The sequence below is a fragment of the Saccopteryx bilineata genome, chromosome 3 (genome assembly GCF_036850765.1).
Source record: "Saccopteryx bilineata isolate mSacBil1 chromosome 3, mSacBil1_pri_phased_curated, whole genome shotgun sequence".
NCBI classification, from domain to species: Eukaryota; Metazoa; Chordata; class Mammalia; order Chiroptera; family Emballonuridae; genus Saccopteryx; species Saccopteryx bilineata.
Genome location: NC_089492.1, coordinates 10292804 through 10312444, shown reverse-complemented (window position 1 = coordinate 10312444; position 19641 = coordinate 10292804). Strand labels below are relative to the sequence as shown.

The following is a 19641-nucleotide window of genomic DNA, read 5'->3' as shown; positions in this document are numbered from 1 at the left end:
AACTGTGTGAGTCAAAAGCACTTGTGAAAATGACCAACATTATTTTAAAACATAGAGTCTCCGAAGGAGGAAGGCAGTTGCTTCTGCTTTGTTTTTTTTAGAGACTGGGTGGAAGCCCTTCAGAGACGCTGGTGGGTAATAATGAATATTTAAGGGCTAATATCGGCATTAGCACTCCTTTTGGCTCCTTAGTTTTCTAGAATGTTATTTGGGGTCAGTTCAAATGCTTTAGGATTGTTGGGGTACAACAAAAGCTACATGAATTTTCCTTTTATAGCTTCTTCCCTACCCACCTCCCCTAAGACATTTACTATCAAATATGATTCTAACTAAAGTCAGAGGATAGTGCCTTATACTGAGTGGGCACCTAATTGCTATAGATTGATTTACTCCAATAGTCTGTATTCTCACTGACCGTTTATTTATCCATTTGTTTATCAATCCCAATGTAGCCAGGCGATACTATTTGCCAGGCACTGTACTATGTGCCACGTATCCAGTGTGGGCACAAAAGAGGCAGTGACCAGTTGTCCTTAGAGCTGTAGCAGAGATGGGCTTCTGGCAGAATAGATATTTGAGAAGGGTTTCAAAGTAGAAATAGGAGTTTTCCAGGCAAACGTGGGGGAAGCAGCATTGATCAACACGGGAGAGACGGGAGGAGGGGGCAAACAGGTGGGTGAGAGAAGTCGTGGCCCACACTGATCAACCGACTCGAGTTGTCCCGTGTGGACAGAATTTCCAGTACTCATTAGAGAGAGCCCTCCTTGCAGCCTGTTAACACTGAATTCCACCGAGGCACTGACGTCCTCAACAAAGATCTAGTCAACAACGACGTGCTTTGCAGTGTGCTGGGTGTCGGGGACATCATGCTGACAGTTCTCTCTTGGTGATTTTTCTCCAGGTCCGGGAACCAGTGTCAGAATTTAACTTGGCCACAATCACCTCGCTTGTCCACCTATGTATGACAAAGCACGTTGCTATTTAAGGGGCAACTACTGTTGGGGGGGGGGCCATTATTCTGTATGTTCTCAAAAACACAAGGGAGAGTCTGAGACTGTCTTTTACTACTCTCTCCAAATACAAATCTGGGTGTCAGTGTGACTATTACTTTACCTACGGATGAAACGTCCATGTGATCAAACCTGTCTGGAAGATAACTTACGAATGCCGTTACAGGAACTAGAAGCGTGGGTTTGAACGCCTTCGCTCAGTCCGGCCCTCTGCTGAGCTAGGGAAGAAAGGCCTGCGTGAGGTAGTGCGAGTTTGTCTGACTGTAAAGGAGAAACCGCGTGGCCGACATCCAGTGTACTGCATTCTGATGCCTCCGTGAGCGAAATGTCTGTGTCACACATCGGTTCGTGATGGAAACAAGAGCGGGCTCTGCCCCGAAGTCCCAGCTGTCACATCTGTCTTCTAATCGCTCCCACCTCCATCTCTGCCGCCCAGCACCAGGGGTTCAGAGGGCAATAAACTCCATTCTGAACACCCTGCCTTGGGTCTCACCCTGCCTACGACCTTTTGCCTACCTCTCAAGTCTTCTAAAAAAGACACACTTTACCTCATTCTAGAATCTTCTTTGAACAGCCCTTTCACCTGCTACTCTTGTCTTTCTGGTAAACAACACTGCAAACCGAGATGGGCAGTTAGGAGTGAAAGGCAGCCACGGTCTGGCATTCTTTCAGCCCGTGCCGCCCTGGTGGAGGATTGCGCCATCTGGGACAGCTGGCCCGAGGACTCGCCGGTGAGCTTCACCCTCTGCGAATGGTCGGAAGGTGGAGAAGGGAGTGATGTGATTTGGATATGGTCACCCCAAAAGCTTTGTCTGCCGTTAGTCCTTCGCTGGTTGGGGTGCTGAGCTCTAGACCATGCTGCCAGGTCTGAATGGGCTTTTTGAGTATACTGAGTTTTTTTCCCTCTCATTTATACTAGAGTGGTAAGGACTGCTAGCTTCTTTGACTATTTAAGCCAAGGCTGGAGGGGTTCATGGGCAGAAGGCAGAGCAGGCAATTAGCTGTCCATATATATCACTCGTAGAGTTCTTTGGAAATATGTAACGGTAACAGGTTTTTTTTTTTCTTCTTCTTCTTTTTTTCTGCCTTGGACTGCCAGCTATCAACCCAGAGCAGGAGAAAGTTAATTCACATTCTTGCTTTCTTATAAGGGGGGGAGAAGCCCACCCATCTGTTCCCCAGGGCTCACTTCCCATCTCTGCTCTGCTCATCAGAGTGTTTTGTGAGTCCGTACAAAGGCCTTAAAGGAATGCTGCCTCCCTGCCTCCCCTTATGTGAAATGTGCTGTCTCCTCGCTGAGGCTGCCCCGGGCCCTGCCTCTGCTCCCAGGACGGCTGTGCTGATAGTGATGCAGCGAGCTGGACCACACAGGGGAGCTGCGGGGGGGGGGGGGGGGGCGTCCAAGTTCGCATGTCCCGCATTCCGGGCGGATGTTTCTGACGTTGAGCAATGGAATGACTTTGCCAGGCTGCGGTCTGGCAGATTGGAATGCAACCCAAAAGGAAAGTCCCGGAGTGATTCAGATACTCACCTCCCCACCACCCCTGCTGGTTCTTTTAATCCCTTTTTAATTCTCCAGACGACAGACACAGCCCAGGGCTTTGACCAACGCCCCCCCCCCCACCATGGCACTTGCTGGGGCTGATAAGTGCGGCCTCCCAAGAGATAAGGATGCAGATCAGAAGATTTTGTTGAGTCATGTGTACTCAGCAGCTCTTTCCCAAACATTGAATCAGACCCGTAATTGGCAGCACCCAGCACCCTGCTGGATGACAGCAGACGTCCAGGAAAAGCTCGATTCATTTCTCGAAAAAATATCTGCTCACTCTCTCCCTTGTCCTGGTGGGGATATCCTGTTCTTAAGAAAGCCCAGCCTTTTGGGGGGGGAGGGGGGAGGCAAAAGCACAACCGGTTCTGCAGATAAGTTTGAAAAATACGGCTACTGGCCCTTCCCACCCACCCTGGTCTCTTAGCAACAGGACAGCTGATGGCATCCACTTGGGGAAAAAGCACAGAACCTGTCAGGGAGCCTGTCTGAATTCTCGCCTGCAGTCTGATTTATTCACACCTTCCTGGATTCTTGGGTGTGGAGACACAAGAGTCACGTCATGAGAGAATTCCCTTCTCATGACCTCGGCAAACGAGCCGGCAGAGAAAAATCTCAGCATGAGATGGGCTTTCTTTTTTCTGCAGAGGAGTCTACCTCATCTGGGCCAGGCATTTCTTTAGAATTGGGCGGTAGCCATTGGAAAACCCGGACATGTTTATACGGAGAGGTGGGCTCAGGTGGGGCTCTGGGAAGGGCACGGAGGTGGGGGGCTGGGTTCTGATGCCCCCTGGTTTTAATGGTGGCCGTCTCTCCTTCCCTGTGGGAGCTCAGGCCGGAAGCCCCCAGGTGCTCTCAGCTTTGCCCGGTGTTGGCTTTCTCAGCTGCGAAGTAAGGAGTTTGAATTGGATATTCTCTAAGGTACCCTTCAGCACTGAGTCTGTGGCGGTGTGGTGGTGAGTGTGTGTGTGTGCATGCATTCACAAAACTTTATCATCTATCCATCTGATTGCCTCTTGAAGTTTGGAGCGATCAGTGGGTAGAGCAAGAATTTGAGGTCAGATCTGGCCAATACTGAAGCCCATATTCTTCACCCTACCCTGCCCTATCAAGATACATGCATAGAGGTGCCATGCGGCTGGTGGCTGATGCTCTCTCTGCTGATCCTCACAGCTATTAGTCCATGGGAGTAGGATGGGGAAGCTTCTGAGGACTTCAGTCTTGGCAGTCAGAGATCTGGACTCACATTGTGCTCTGTGTCTCACGGTTATGTGGCCTCCGGATTCTCGGCTGTAAAATGGGAACAACAGAGCCTGTGCAGTTGGGTTGCTCAGAGGAATAGGCGAAGGGATGTCTGTGAAACAACAGGCCCAGTGGCAAGAAACCTGCTCCATAAGAGGGCGAGTAAGGGTGCGACATTGATCAGTTATTAATATATTGATTTCTGACCGGCCTTCATTATCATGAAACCCTAGCACATATTGGGGCACCCGGGAGACAGTTGTGCTTGCTGAGCCAGGCAAATGCAGTGCGTGCGCGCGCGTGCGCGCGCGCGCGCAAACACACACACACACACACACTCGCAGAGGGATGAATTTCATGACTTCATGCTGCTGGAACTCCTTGGTAGGGCTCCGTGTTTTAGATGACTAAATACTAAATCATAGCTGAGGCATCCAGAGTGATTTGGCTGTGCTTGGCTGTTTCTTACACAACTTGAATATTCTTCAGTTATTTTCAAAATATGAACAGTTGCTTTAAAAGCACTTTGATTTTTTTTTTTTCTGGATGTTACCAAGATCTGTCTGTCTCTTTCCTTTTTCCTGAGCATTTGCTGTGCAGCAGGCCCGGGCCAAGCGTTCTGCCTCTGTTTCCAGTTATCTTGAGAGCATCTTACTCAGGGAGGCTTTCTTTCCCATTACACAGCTGAGGATCTTGAGGTTTAGAAAGTGTGAGTCGTCCACGCCCACTGTGAAGACCACCATTATTACGTGGGAGAACAAGCATTTGAACTCAGATCCCTCTGAGTATTAAATTAGGGACAGGGGGCAGAGAGAGTAATCCATCTTTGTATTATTATTGAGCCCACTCCTTTTGGGGGGAAGCCTCTACTTCCTTATTATTTTTAAAGAACCCTGAAATTGTGTTCCTGGCTATGCTGAGCCCATTATATACTATCCTATTTAGCGCCGTGAACAGTCCTGCAGGGAAGATATTAATAGGAGACCTAAATATCAGAAGATGTCGTTATTCGGGTATAGAAAGATTAAGTAATAAGCCCGAGGAAATTAGCCCAGACTCTAATGGGCACAGTTTAACACAGATAGTCTGACTACAGTAAACTCTCCTCCTAAGTCTCACTGACTGGTTTTATTAGTGTCCACGAGGTCGCCTGGTCTCCACTGTTCGGGGGGAGCATCGTTATGGCCAGAGCTTAACTTCCACGCTTTTTAGGGGTGCCCACCACCAGCCTCTCCCCATTCCTGAGAATGAGTCATGGAAATTGAGAGTGTGGAAGAGACGGAACCATAGGTCAATAGTTTTGATGTTGAAATACTTTAAGAGGTCATCTAGTCCATTGGTTTCTAGCTGTTGGGAATGACCTGTTTAGTAGAGTTGTAAAATCAATTTAGTAGTTCATGACCAACATTTCCACATGAGATGAATAGAAGAGAAAACACAGAGTGCACTGTACTTGGGGTGAAGTGGTGCTGAGAAGCAGTTGTTTCAGTTGTGTGTGTGTATGTTAGCGTGTGACCTCAGTCACCATGTGGGACGCATTGCTTATTTGAGGATCATGTTTTGCAAAGTGTGAAAGATGTTGGCTTCATTCGGTGGTTTTCAAGTTCTGTTCCACGGCCTCCAAGGTGGCCTCAGATACTTTAGGGGAGATTGGGATCGGAAGTTGAGTAGGAAGAGCTTCAGGAATGTTCCCTCTTCTCGCTAAACAGTCCCTGTTGTTTATCTGGTTTCCATGTTGGATTTTTATGTCGTATTTCATCTTAAAAATAAAACAACTTAACTGAAAAACAAGAAAAAAGAATGGAAGAGCCACCAGTTTACCTCATTGGAATCATGCTTCATTGAGGGATGATTCACTGTTGTGTGACTTCATGTGGAAGTGGTCCAGGGTCCAGCGGTGTGCCCAGCACCATGGTGGCTTCTTGGAATACTTCCATGGAGTCTTCAGCAATGTTAGAAAACGTGATCGTTCCTGTCCTGAAACTGCTAGAACCAACATGGCAACAGCCTGTCACTTAAGCCAGGGACAGGAAAGAAGTACAGGAAGAGGTTGGTCAGAAGTGGGCCGTTTCTACATGGGTTTGTGAGAGATTATTACAAGAAGGGATACAAGAGGACCAAAGCTTGCTGGAACAGTGAAGATGAAATGGAACGCAAAGGATTATACTTTGTGTAATCAACAAGATACACATGGAATTGAAATTTCTTTGACGGTAATTCATGGCTCAAAGTTTGGGGTTGTTAATTGATGTCTAACTTGAATCACAGTGGGAATAAGCCGGAGCCCAAGGTATGCCTGGCTGTATGTACTCCATACACCCATAGCATACATTATAGAAGGGGATGTTCCACAGTGGCCAGGTCCTTTGCAGCTTCTCCCTTATTAGGTAGAGTTTATTTTCCTGCTTCTTGATTTTGGTTTGGCCCTGCGATCCGCTTTGGTTAATAGAATGTGGTAGGAGGAATACTGTGCCATGTTGAATCTATTCCTCAAGCACGCAGCCTCCGTTCTTGGACTCTTGGACCCCTGATACCAACGTAGAAGTAATCCTGGCTAGCCTTCTGGAGGAAGGCAGACAGTATGGAAAGAGAGCCCAGGTCTCCTAGCTGAGACCTTCCTAGACCAACCAACATCTAGCCAGTCTGCCACCTGATTGCAGATACAGAAGTGAGCCCAGCCCAGACTAGAGGAATTAACCCACACAATCATAAGCTAACTTTCGGAGGGTTTACAAGGCATCCAGTTCTAACCGGTGCACCCACTGTCCTGCGCTGGCAAACCCTCACTGGAAGACAGTACCACGGCTACATCTGATGAACAAAATTAGCTAGAAATGTTAACAGACTAGAATGTGTTCAGGGCTGGATGAGGAGAAGGGGTCTGAAAACCCGATGGTAAGATGTGTAGGAAGCCTGCTCTGAAAAGCGAGGATGTTTGGAGCACGAGCCCGCCCTCTGAGATTTGGCATGGGTGGGGAAGTGGGAGGGGTTCTTCATAACTTCTTGGGTGGAGACAGTGATTGGCTGCAGTGTTTGCCTCACCGCCTCCATTCTTGCCGTGGCCCTATGGTGGGCAGTGTTCTCTCTTGGATACTTTCTTTGACATTGTGGCTTGATTAGGCTGATGAAATGTAGCTGGATGTTACAGAGCACCTGTAGTGGACCCACTCTCCTGTATTTCTGCCATCACCGTAACAGCAGCATGTTACAGTTGGCTCACTGGTCCCAGACAAAGGTGAGAGACATGTGAGGCTACCCCCACCACCCTGCAGAATGCGACAGAGCCTTTCCAGCAGACATAGAGTCATGAGTGAGAAATTAATACCTGTTCTTATATTCTCCTTGGGGTGTGTGTGTGTGTGTGTGTGTGTGACAGAGATGGAAAGAGGGACAGATAGGGACAGACAGACAGGAAGGGAGAGAGATGAGAAGCATCAGTTCTTCATTGAGGCACCTTAGTTGTTCATTGATTGCTTTCTCATGTGTCTTGATCGGGGTGAGGGAAGGCTACAGCAGAGCGAGTGACCCCTTGCTCAAGCCAGCAACCTTGGACTCAAGCTAGTGACCTTTGGGCTCAAGCCAGTGACCATGGGGTCTTGTCTATGATCTCATGCTCAAGCCAGCGACCCCACACTATAGCTAGTGAGCCCACACTCAAGCTGATGAGCCCGCACTCAAGCTGGTGACCTCGGGTTTCAAACCTGGGTCCTCTGCGTCCCAGTCTGATGCTCTATTTGCTGCACCACCGCCTAGTCAGGCACTCCTTGGGTTTTGATCAAGTAATAATTGACCAGAATACTTCAGAGATTAAAATTAGAATCAATGAACAGCTGTATCAAGGAAGCAAAATTCCACTGGACTTAAGTCGGGACCTCTTTGCCAAGGAAAAGAACTGTCCCCAAATAAAACCTGTGGTGTAATTAGGAGTCCCTTATCCTGGGATGTTCAACCCTCAGGCCGCTGTACATGGTCTCTTCACTTAGAATGGGGGTCGGACTTCCGTTCCAGAGTGACTGGTGTGCTCAGCAGTGTGAGGAGCGGCAGCAGGTAACCTCCGTGGTCTTCCAGCACAGAGGCAGGCCGAGCGTGGAGGGGGAGCGCGTGTGCGCGGCAGGTCTTGGTCCACAGAGGCAGGCCGAGCGTGGAGGGGGAGCGGAGCGCGTGTGCGCGGCAGGTCTTGGTCCGCAGAGGCAGGCCGAGCGTGGAGGGGGAGCGCGTGTGCGCGGCAGGTATTGGTCCGCAGAGGCAGGCCGAGCGTGGAGGGGGAGCGCGTGTGCGCGGCAGGTATTGGTCCGCAGAGGCAGGCCGAGCGTGGAGGGGGAGCGCGTGTGCGCGGCAGGTCTTGGTCCGCAGAGGCAGGCCGAGCGTGGAGGGGGAGCGCGTGTGCGCGGCAGGTCTTGGTCCGCAGAGGCAGGCCGAGCGTGGAGGGGAGCGCGTGTGCGCGGCAGGTCTTGGTCCGCAGAGGCAGGCCGAGCGTGGAGGGGGAGCGCGTGTGCGCGGCAGGTCTTGGTCCGCAGAGGCAGGCCGAGCGTGGAGGGGGAGCGCGTGTGCGCGGCAGGTCTTGGTCGGGAGGCAGAGAGGCAGCGGGGAGCTTTGCACTTCACCATGGACCTTTGCTCTAAACCTGTGTGTGCTTGTTGCTCAGCCTGGAGCCCCTCCCTCTTGCCTCCGAGTCCCACTCCTTCCTGCAGGTCCTCCTCAAGCCCGCTCCTCTCTGCCCAGTGTCCCTGACCTTGCCAGCCGGCGGGGACCGACCCACCTCTGAACTCTCCACCGTGGTTGCCTTGACTTTTTATCTTAATTCATATGTTGTTCTTGACTTCTTCCTTGACCCTTTTTTTTCCAAGCTGAGATAGATATTTTCTGAGTGCTCAGATCATGTTTCCTCACATTAAAGCAACTCATGGCTCCGTGCTGTGAGCTTGTCTTTCCTTAAAACCCTGAGCTGGTGCAAGGCAGGGAGTGTGGCTCCTCCACCCTGCTGTTCCCTTTATCTGCCCCAGTGCCTGGCACCCTCTAGACCCCAGTGAATCTTTCCTGAGTGAATGGGTGTGGGTGTCTTTCATCTTTCTGACGCAACCGTGGACTCTGAATGGCAGTCGGTACTTACATTCCTACACTGTTCCAAGGCCTGTGCATTATTCAATCACCAAATATTTGATGAATGAGTCCAACCTGGCTTACAAAACCTTGTGTCACCTGGCTGCCGCACCTCCTGGTGATGGTGATGTCGTCTTGTGTAATTCCCGCTCGCTCACTGACCTGCTCCGGGCACACTGGCCTTTTCTGAGCCCTCTGAACTCTTAGAGCTCATGCCTGCTTCAGGGCTTCCATGGTTGCCTTGGCTGCACCTTCTTCCCTGTGGCCTTCTAAGGCTTTCCCCTTCTTGTCATTCAGATCTCCATGTATAGGTCACCTCCTCCAAGAAGCCCATCCTGAATGCTCAGTCTGTGGTACCAACTGCCTCTCTTTGTTCCATCTTTCAATCCCAGGTCTTTGCGTGACATGCATGGCTTTTTCTTTAAATTGGATTTATTGGGGTGACATAGGTTAATAGAATTACATAGGTTTCAGGTGTGGCATTCTAGAACACGTCATCTGTACACTGCACCGTGTGTTCCCCGCTCCGAGTCCTGTCTCCTCCGTCACCATCTCCCCCCTTACCCTCTTCTACCTCCCCACCCCCACATTCATGACTTTTGGATACTTATTTCCTCCCTCCCTCCCTCTCTTCCTCCCTCCTTCCCTCCCTCCCTCCCTCCTTCCTTCCTTCTTTCCTTCCTTCCTTCCTTCATATACTTCTTTATTGATTGATTATCTCAGTTAAAATGTAAGCCTCATGATAACAGGTAACATTTTGGTCTTGTTTACTGCTGTATCCCTAATATCTGAGAAATATATATTGAGAGAATGAGTGGATGGATGGATAGATGGATGGATGGATGTGGGTTCAGTGCTCAGCTATGCATTGTGAACACAGTGGAGAGAAGACAGACAGGACTCTTGCCTTCAAGTGTTTTATAATGTTTGCTGAATGAACGATCACGTGTGTCATATAGCAGTAAAACCAAACCCAAAACCAAGTCAATCAACAGCAGACTCAGAACAAAACAGACTGGAGTGTCTGTGGCCCATCTGACGTCCTTAACTCTCAGCCTCCTCTGTGCCAGGAGGATGAAGTGAGGGAATGCACGGACAGCAGCCACCACCATGCCTGGCGTTTGGCAGGTGCCCCGTGGGTGGTGTTGTCCACTCACCCTCCACCGCCCCGGGTATGTGCAACCAGATGTATTAAGAAGCGTGTATCCGTCTACCTGTCTGACCCACCCCAGAGGACCGCACTTCACCTCCATGGAGGCTGCTAGGTTTATATCCCTGGATGAAAATGCTTCTGCACTGGGTCCTCCCAGAGTGTGAACAGTGGAGGCGGGACTGATGACAGTTCGTTTATTCTTCACTGCACCCTGTGCTTTGACTCTTTCGAAGACGCTGTGTGACCTGGGAGGTCTTGTTAGTGGCTGTCCCAGCACAGTGTGGCGGGGAGCAGTGTGATAATTGACCTCCAGTCACCAAAAGAGCACCGAGAGTCAGGAAGTGCTGTAGACAGGGCTGGTCTCGTCGAGGTCCAGCTGGGGGCCGCTGGTCATGCCGGAAGTGCCCACTGGAGTCAGTCCTTGAGGTGAAACCCCTGATGGAGTGAAGCGACAGCGATGCCTTCAGTGGTCCCCGGGTGCTAATGAGACCCCCAGCTGCGTCTCGTTCAAGTCGAACATCCAGAATAACTGTGGTATTGAGCGACCAGGGCTCTGGTCCAGTTGAGTCCCTGTCTTGGGATCATCCTTTCTGGAAATGGGGTGGCTGAGTGTCCGGTGGGCTGGGTGCTCCGGACCCAGGGGAAGGGGCAGCTTTGGCCGCTGGGAGGACAAGGGCAAGGGCAATTGTTCAACAGCGCTCCCACGGTTACCTCCTGTCTGTTTCTAATCTGCTTTCCCCTCCCCACTCCACCTACACAGATGTGCCCTTTAAATATTGATTTGCCCACCTCGGCCGTGTGTGGCAGACCTTGTCTCAGAAGTCAGCTCGATCCCTTTGAAGGTGTTTACTAATTAGATCAGGTGGGGAAGTTAGGCAACTTCAAATACAGTTATCCTGTGGAAGGTCGCTCCCGGGCACGGGACCCCGGAGAGCCCTGGGGGGGTCAGCTGCGGGTTCCGGCTTCCTTTCTTTATTGGAGGAAGTCCTAATGATCGCCCAATTAAGCTGAATGGTACAGCCTCCTTTTCTGCCATCAGCTGCTGACACGGTTCTCGGGCAGACATCAGAGTGGCTGGAGCCGGAAGGCTAACTGCTCTTAGCATGGCCGACGATGGATCCGTGGCATGCTGGCTTCGATCTGCCGCAGTCCTGGTGCGTTTCTCACTCAGGAACACGGCCCCCGGGCCGTCAGTGTGGACTCGAATCTGATCTTGGCTGGAAAGGAAAATTGCTGCTGCCGTAATTCAAGCTCAGCAGGCCCGCAGGTCACGCCCGCCACGGTTTGACAGTAATGTTTACTCCAGGAGAGCCCGGGCACCTGTGTGAGTGTACGTCCTTGAGTGCCCGCATGTGGCATGGGTGTGAGTTCTGGCACCCGGCAGACGGAGCTCTTAGGAGAGGCGAGGTGGGCAGCGAGGGGAACGCTGTTCTGCAGGGTCTGAGGCAGCCTCAGTTTGTGCTGCAGGCTCTTTCGGTCTCCTTCAGCCACTTGAGCTGTTGTCACTGCTGCTCTGATAGACGGGGACAGAAACAGCGCAGAATGTCTGCCGGGAATGGCTCTCTGTGGCCTTGGAGGTTCCTGCCTCAGACGGCTTAGCTTGTTCCAACGGTAAGGCCAGGCACATGCCACGTGGAGGTCGGCGGCCGGAAGTCCCCCTACGAGTACCTAGAAGCATGCTGGGAGCGAAGCCGGCCAGCCGGGGACCGCGACAGAAGTGTGCACGGACTCTGCTGGGCGTGGCCCGCCTCTCCTCCCTGTTCTGAAGACCCTGCTCACGTGTCTGCCACGGTCCCTGATGTACAGTTTCTGGATACCTTTGCTCTTTAGGCTGGGAACACCTTTGCCTTATAACCTCAGCACCTCGCTCTGTTCCTGGGTCAGCCATGTGTATCAAGGGGACCAAATGGACATCTCTCACAGGGACAGCAGGCTTCCTCTTTTTGGAGAACGCAGCCTCCCTTAACACCTGAAGAGCAGCAGGCTGTCCAGGTTCACGGATGCCGGGCCTCGGGGCAGCTGGGCGGGGAAGGGCAGAGCCTGCCGTGCCTGCGCCCGCCTGTCCCCGGGAGACAGGACTTCCCGTGTGGGCAGGCGGCTTCCCTTTGGCTCTGCCCCCCTATGCTGCTGCTGCTCTGCTTCCTGATTTCACACTTGGGCCTGAGTACAGACACCTCGTCCCGCCTCTGTGATTTCGGAGGAGGGCGCAGTAGCTGGAGCTCCTAGGGCCGAGTCTGAATTCCATCTCCTGCACGAATGGGCTCTGTGACCCTGGGACAGTGACTTGCTCTCCGGTGCCCCTCGTCCGTTCCTTCCACTTCAGCGGCGAAGTGGAGGTGATGTCATTGCTTCTAAAGGTTGTTGTGAGGAGGAAATGAGAGTCCGAGCTGAGGTCTGGGGTGCGTGCCTGGCTTCACACAGTGCTGGGGCTCGTGAGCTGTCCCTTCCTCCACCGTGGGCACGTCCTCTCCCATTTCACACACAGCCGTGGGGAGGACCCCGAGAGCCTGGCCCCACAGACGGCAGTTAGTGCCGCCATTATCATCGCCTTCCCCCCGAACAGATCAACAGTAGAAAAGATTTCGCAACTTCCTGAGGGATTGCACAAACAACGCGACACAGAATCAGACTCGGAGAACGCCTTGCCTAGTTCTCTCTCGAGGGTCTCAGGTCTCCTCTACAACGGATGTCTCTGGGGACAAAGGACCCAGCAAGCGCCTCTCCCTGTTTAGTGCTTACCTTCCGAGACACGTCTTTTTCCTCCTGGGAGACTGGCAGCAGGAGGGGTCTCCCACGTCAGAGAAGAGCTCAGTGGGTCGGCCTGCGTCGCAGTGAAGACGGAGAACTTGTTGGGGCTTCTCAAAATGTGGGAGACGCGGAGAGGAATCTGGCCAGCCTTTCTGTGGAACCTTTATTACAGAGCTGAAGGCCAGAGCTGGTCTTTGCGGAGGCAAGTGTGGCTCAGAAAGGTTTTATGAGATCTCTGCCACCCCTCTGCCAGGTCCCTTGTCATGGAGAAGAGTGCTGAGCATAATAACTCCCCATCTACGGCTTCTCCCAGGTCACGGCTACTGCCAGGGAGGCCGGCTCAGCGTTTCTGGCTCTTGCCAAAAAACCAAACTGCTGAAGCTCCAGGGCCCGTTTCCAATGTCAGGGTCCTGTTTGATGAGATGACTGGAGCTTTATTCAATTCTGGGGCTTACTGGCTTGGGTGAGGGCTCCCTGGCACCTGCTGGATTGGATGAGTGAAGGGTGCAGGGTAGAGACATGGAGAAAGTGGGTTTTATTGACCTAACATAGCTTTGTTAATAAAAACAAACAGCAAACAACTGCACGTATGTGGTTTTTCAGCATTAAAAAAACATTACTGACACACAGGAGAGAAAGTGGATTGCCATCCACTGCAGATCCTCCTTGGGTAAGCAGATGAACGAGGAGAGGTGCCTTGCATCTGCATGTTTCAGGCCCTTCTTCTAGGAAATGGAATCAACACACCGCTTTCAGGGCTGCTGCGAGCATTAGTGTGATAATGTATGTACATAGCACTTGTTCCCTTCCTCCCTCTATGGTAGGGGCTTATTAAAGATAGGGATGACCAGTGTTGACCATGAATGCTGGAGTGCCCTGCGTCCTCCAGGACTCTTTGTAAGAAACGTTGCATTTCTAAGGATGGATGCCAACCTCATTTGTGGTGGTATCTCACAGACTTTCAGTCTCGGCGCTGTCCAGCATCCAAGCTCCTCTTTTGTTGGTACAGCATCTTTTCTTGTAGTCTTGCGGGAGCCTTCACCCACCACAGATGTCAGAGAGCTCACACCTCATCCCAAAGGCGCCAGAGTGGAGCCAATGTTCGGTGTTCAGGTGTTCAGGGCTGGGCCAGTCGAATGCTTCTGGGACCTTGCTTCTTGCATTTAAGATCTTGGTTGCATGGCTGGTATTATTATTATTTTTTGTAACCTGAGTGTATGTTCTAAGACTAAAGGGTCCTTTAGAATTCATTCATAACTAAGGCAGCTTTGATGGTGGCCTTCAGTTACATTCTCCCTTCTTCCTACAAGATCACTGTTGAACTTCCTGCTCTTTAATCATCTAGGCTGTGATGGTTCTTGTTTTCAAAACCACTCGTTGCTGTAAGCTCTGGGAAACATCCAGTAAATCACTACCTGCCCCGCCCCCCTTCACTTTTCTTTCTCCAAATGTTACTTGAGAGCAAGAACTTAGAATGAGATACTACGTACCTCAGGCACGTCACCCAGTGACGAAGAATCCCTGGTGCGCTGGTCTGATCTCTGAGCCCCTCCCCGTGGTGGCAGAGGGGCTCTTCTGCCGCCATTGGCTTTGTAGCCTGGTTTCCATTGCTGGCTTTCTGGGAATCCTGGAGATGGAGAAGAATGTTCAGCTCCCCTCTCGCTCAGCCACTGGCTCTCAAATCACCTTCCTGTCTGTCTGTCATCACAGGATGCTACTTCTCACCTTGAGTTATTACTGTGTTCCAGTCTTTCCCTCTTGCCTTAAGAAGGTAGCTCAACCAACGAGCTCCCTGATGCCTTTTCTTTCAACACTAGTCATCAGGAGACACGGGGTCCCACCCAGCCTTCGCTGTTGGTCATCTCTACGTGTGCGAGCTCATTCTCTCTGTCCTGCAGTCTTCCCACCTCTCAATGAGGCTAGGCAGTGGCAGAGGGGCAGCTCGAGGGGGAAATGCAATGATTGTCCTGCTGAGATCTCTGCCAAGACTGAGGCAGTGACAGTCACCACCTGGTGCTATGAATATCTTTCAGAATAACAATGATAATAAAATCAATGGTAAAAATACTAGGCAAGATTAAGTGGCCATGTGGTCTTTGGTTATTAACTACTGGGCAGAACCTTTTATTGAATGACAGTGGGGAAAGTTGGGGGGCTGGGGTAAAACGACCAATTTTCTTAATCGTGCAGCGACCCCTTCTGGGGAAAGCAAGCAGGGCCTCAGCCCTGGGGGACCTCACAACATCTGCACCAAGGCGTGCCAGCAGAGACGGGGTGGCATGGTCCCCAGGGCAGCAGCACTCAGGGTGGGTGTTTACCCTGGGCAACCAAGCGGAAAACTAAAAGGAATGAACCGAAACTAAAAGTCACTTGCCCTGGAGCTTTCTCCGGGGGAACCCTCCTAGCGAGAGACGGTGGAATCTGGGGCACCCGCCCCCTGCATCCTGATGAGGCCGCTGGTTGTGCCGGCTGCCCGGATCCAGGGGCCCGAGACCAGCCCGTAGGTCAAATAGTTCGAGAAGGGTCCAGATGGAAAGCGTATTCCTGTGTCCTCCTAAGGGGAAGAGAGGAGAAGGCGATTGTACGAGGAGCAAGCCCCTATCCCAGTCTTGCCGGTTGGACTGGGAGGGATGAAAACAAAATAAGATGCTTGGGTACTTTTTCCTCCAGCACATATTACCATCTTCATCTTGGAAGGAGGAAGGAGGCAGGAGGCAGGAGGAAGGAGGAAGGAGGAAGCCTTCCTCCAGACGCCGGCGCTAACATACCCCTCTTCTCTCCGTACCTGAAGGACTCAAGCGGTGCTAGCTGGCCGTGGAGTGTTTGGTCAGACACAGTCTGGGTCAGGCAGTGCCACACGACACGTTCCCAAGGACACAGGCCGTGGCCCCCACGTGGACTCCTGAGCAGCAAGGGGCAGGGTTGGTGGATATCATATTCTGCCCCTTGAGGATGGACTTTAGAACTGGGCTCCAAGAATGGGACGGACCGGGCCAAGGCTAACTCAGGAATAAGGGGACGGGGCTCAAGTCCAGACTGGGTGTTCTGACCATCACTTCCTCTCTGTTAGCGGTCACTCCTCGCCCACTGGCCTCCAGCTCTCCACTGTCCGCTAAATTGGCCGGTACTATCCATAACACCTGTATGCTCGGTGATTAATAAGCAGTCGCTAGGGGAAGCGACAGTTTGTCAAGCATTTACTGCTTGCAAGTCCCTGCTCATTTTATGGAGCAAACATTTATTGAGTGCCTGCAGTGTGCTAGACACTGGGGACATGCCACAGTCACCTCTCAGGATCCACGGGGTAGGTGCCAGCATCCGCTGGAAATACCAAAATCTGCACTGCCCAAGTCCCTTATGAAAATGTGGCACAATATTTGCATATAACCCATGCACACCCTCCAGTGCACTTTAAAGTCTCTCTAGATTACTTACAATACCTCATACAATGTAAACGCTGTGTAAATCCTTGTTATACTGTATTGTTTAGGGCAAAATGACAAAAAAAAAGTCTGTACAAGTGTGTTACAGACACAACCATTGTAAGCCTGCGTAGTCCACGTATAGTTAACCCTAACAACAATGTATGTAACCTTTTATTCTATAAATATTTTTTAGACTATTTATGACCTGCGGTTGGTTGAATGGATGGATGCAGAACCTGCGAATGTGGAAGGCCGACTTTAGTAAGTAAAAAAAACGATACGCTCAGCTATTGTCAAAACTGTTATAGACAAAGATAGAAATAAAGCGGTGCAATCCCGAAGACAAGGGATCTGATGCGGAGAGAGAGGCTGCAGTGATGGGTGGGCTGTGAGTTCAGGGAGGCTTCCTGTAGGCAGTGGCCATCTCTGCATCTGGTGGCTCCGACCTAACACCCCCGAGTCCTCCTAGCCTCCTCTTGTTTCTCGTGTGTCTCCCATCCTGTCCACCGGCACGTTTGGTTGGCTCTGCTGCTGGAATATGTCCAGAATCCACTTTCTTCTGCCCAGTCCTGCCTTTCCTCTTCACCCAGACACTACCCAGTCTTTTATCCGTGTTGTGGGGATGTGGTCTCTGCTTCTGCCCCTTGCCTCTTCGTGGTCACATATTTTCAGACAATTATGGGTCAAAAAATTTTAAGTCTTGTACAGCAGGACATCTCAGAGTCTTGGTCAGCGGGACGTCTCAGAGAGACAGTGAAATCCTGGGCACCTGCCCCTGCACCCTGATGACGCCCCTGGTTGTGCCGGCTGCCCAGATCCAGGGACCCGAGACCAGTTTAAGCTAGTCAGTTAGTGAATCACTAACAGGAGGATATAGTGCAGGGGTCGGGAACCCATGGCTCGCGAGCCAGATGTGGCTCTTTTGATGGCTGCATCTGGCTCGCAGATAAATCTTTAATAAAAAAAAAATAGTAACGTTAAAAATATAAAACATTCTCATGCATTACGGGCCATTCATTTCCTACCACTCATGTTCTTGGTTGCAGGTGGCTGGAGCCAATCACAGCTGCCCTCCGGGACGACACCAAATTTTTATTGGATAATGCGTAATATACATGGGTCATTGTATGGCTCTCATGGAATAACATTTTAAAATATGTGGCGTTCATGAGTCTCTCAGCCAAAAAGGTTCCCGACCCTTGCTATAGTGTATAGCACGTTACTGACGTATTTGATCACACGGAAGGCCTTCTGGATAACTCAGAACATGTCTTTGAAAATATATTTTGGAAATCATTGCTATTATCCCAGCTGACGACATAATGGGAAGTAGAGCCACTCCCAAGTTTCGCTAGACTGGGGGTCGGGTGGACCAGATTCCAGCGGCCGTTCTGAGCTACGTGGCCTTGGGCAAGCGGTTTAATTTCTCTGAGCTTGGTTTCCTCATCCCCCTGTGATACGGCTCACAATTCCTGTCCTGTCTACGTTGCCAAGCTGTTGGGAGGATCAGGGGGGATAATGGACATTAAAGAAGGGGCATCCCCTTTCTCCTGGTAAACCAAAGCCCAACAAAACCCAAGACCACCACGGCTCTACTGTGGGCTCCTAGAAAAACATTAGTATTTCCGGTGACAACATCTCTGCGCTTAATCGTAATCAATGAGCAACAAATTAACACTGGGTTTATTTATCTGAGCAACCGGGAGTGAAACCAGGGGAGTCGCTGGCTTTTGGCTGGAAGTCAAAGGAAACAGAGAATGAGTTGGAGTTCGGGCGGTGGAGAGTGCCAGCCTGCGTCAGGACGGAAGGGGCCGAGGGAAGCCGGTCGCCCAGGCAGCACGGCAGGAGGAGAGAAAGGCGCTGGATGGTGGGAATCGGGCTAGGGAGACGAGAAATCCGAAAATACAGTATGGTAGGGAGGAGGTTCTGAAACCGCAACCACGCTGGTGAAGAAGGTATCCTCCCCTTCGCTAATGGTGGTGGTGTGGCGCTCCACGCGGGGTCACTGCCTGGTGTTGGGGCGGTAATTTAGGGAAGGTCAGTGGGGCCGTGTGGAAACTCTAAGCTGGCAAAGTCCTCTGGGTCTCTGTAAAGTGTGTATTCACAGTATCTGGTTCGTACCACATCTGAGGCTCTACTGGTGTCTCCTTCCGGTCCCAAACGTTGGGATCTCTTTTTCCCTAGGGCTTGTGGCTGGGACTGAGTAGGGGACCTTGGGCTCAGGACTCTGATCTCCCAGACTAGTTCCCACTTAACAAATCCATCTTGATGGATTTGTGGGCCAGGTCTCCGATGACAGCAATAATAATGACAACAATAATGATGTTGATAGAATCGGTAGTGATAATAAAAATGTATAGCACCCATATAGCAGCTTTAAAACCATGCACATCTGGCCTGATTGGTGGTGGTGCAGTGGATAGAACACTGACCTGGTTGCTGAGGTACCAGGTTCGAAACCCCGAGGTTGTCGGCTTGAGAACAGGCTCACCAGTTTGAGCGTGGAATCATAGACATGACCCTGGGGTCGCTGGCTTGAGCTCAGAGGTTGCTGACTTGAAGCCCAAGGTCACTGGCTTTAGCAAAAGGTCACTGGCTCAGGCTGGAGTTCCCCCCCCAACCCCTGTAAAGGCACTAATGAGAAAGCAATCAATGAACAACTAAAGGGACACAACTGCAAGTTGATGCTTCTCATCTCTCTCCCTGTCTCTTTCTCTCTCTCTAAAAAAAAAAAGAAAGAAAAAAAAAGCCACTCATATCTAGCCCCTTCAAAATATGGCCGAGATAGGTACCGTTATCCCGACGGGACTGGAAGGAGAACCGGATGTCCCACACCTCACCAGTGGTCACGTGGCCAGAGGGAGACCAGGCTGGGCTGAAAGGAGAACCGGATGTCCCACACCTCACCAGTGGTCACGTGGCCACAGGGAGACCAGGCTGGGCTGGGGGCCTGAGTTTCGTCTCTCTATCCTACTATCTTTGTTTTCCATGATGGTGCTTCTCTGGCCACCACCCACGGATGTCAGTAACCCTCCTGGGCACCCAGTACTGGAAAAACTCTTGCTAGAGTCTCTCACACTCGAAATAAGTCTTGTTGGATAAGAAGTTTTTGTGTTTGGGTGCCTTTCTAGGGCAAGATGCTCTGTCACCAAACCTCTAATAAATGCCTGTTGTAGAGTGTGGCTGGAGAGGCACCTTTGTCATTAAAAGCCACCTGGGTTGCCTCTTCAGATCTGGCACTTACTAATTGTGTAAACTACTTTGTGGCTTAGTCTCCCATCTGTAAAATGACGCTTATAATGTCATTGGCGGGGTTGTTGTGAAGGTCACGTGGACATGTGTAAAGCACTTGGAATGGCACCAGGAGGCATGAGCCACCCTGTCAGATACACACAACCAGGCTGTAGACTCGTGTTT

General features: G+C 51.1%; 1 long non-coding RNA gene across 1 annotated transcript in view; it reads left to right on the top strand.

Moving 5' to 3' along the window:
* LOC136329469 (uncharacterized) overlaps nt 1-19641 on the top strand; it is a 353394-nt gene that overhangs the window by 298717 nt on the left and 35036 nt on the right. Inside the window, exon 5 of the long non-coding RNA XR_010730205.1 lies at nt 16418-16485. This is a non-coding gene — a long non-coding RNA (uncharacterized lncRNA). The remainder of the gene's footprint in view (nt 1-16417; nt 16486-19641) is intronic.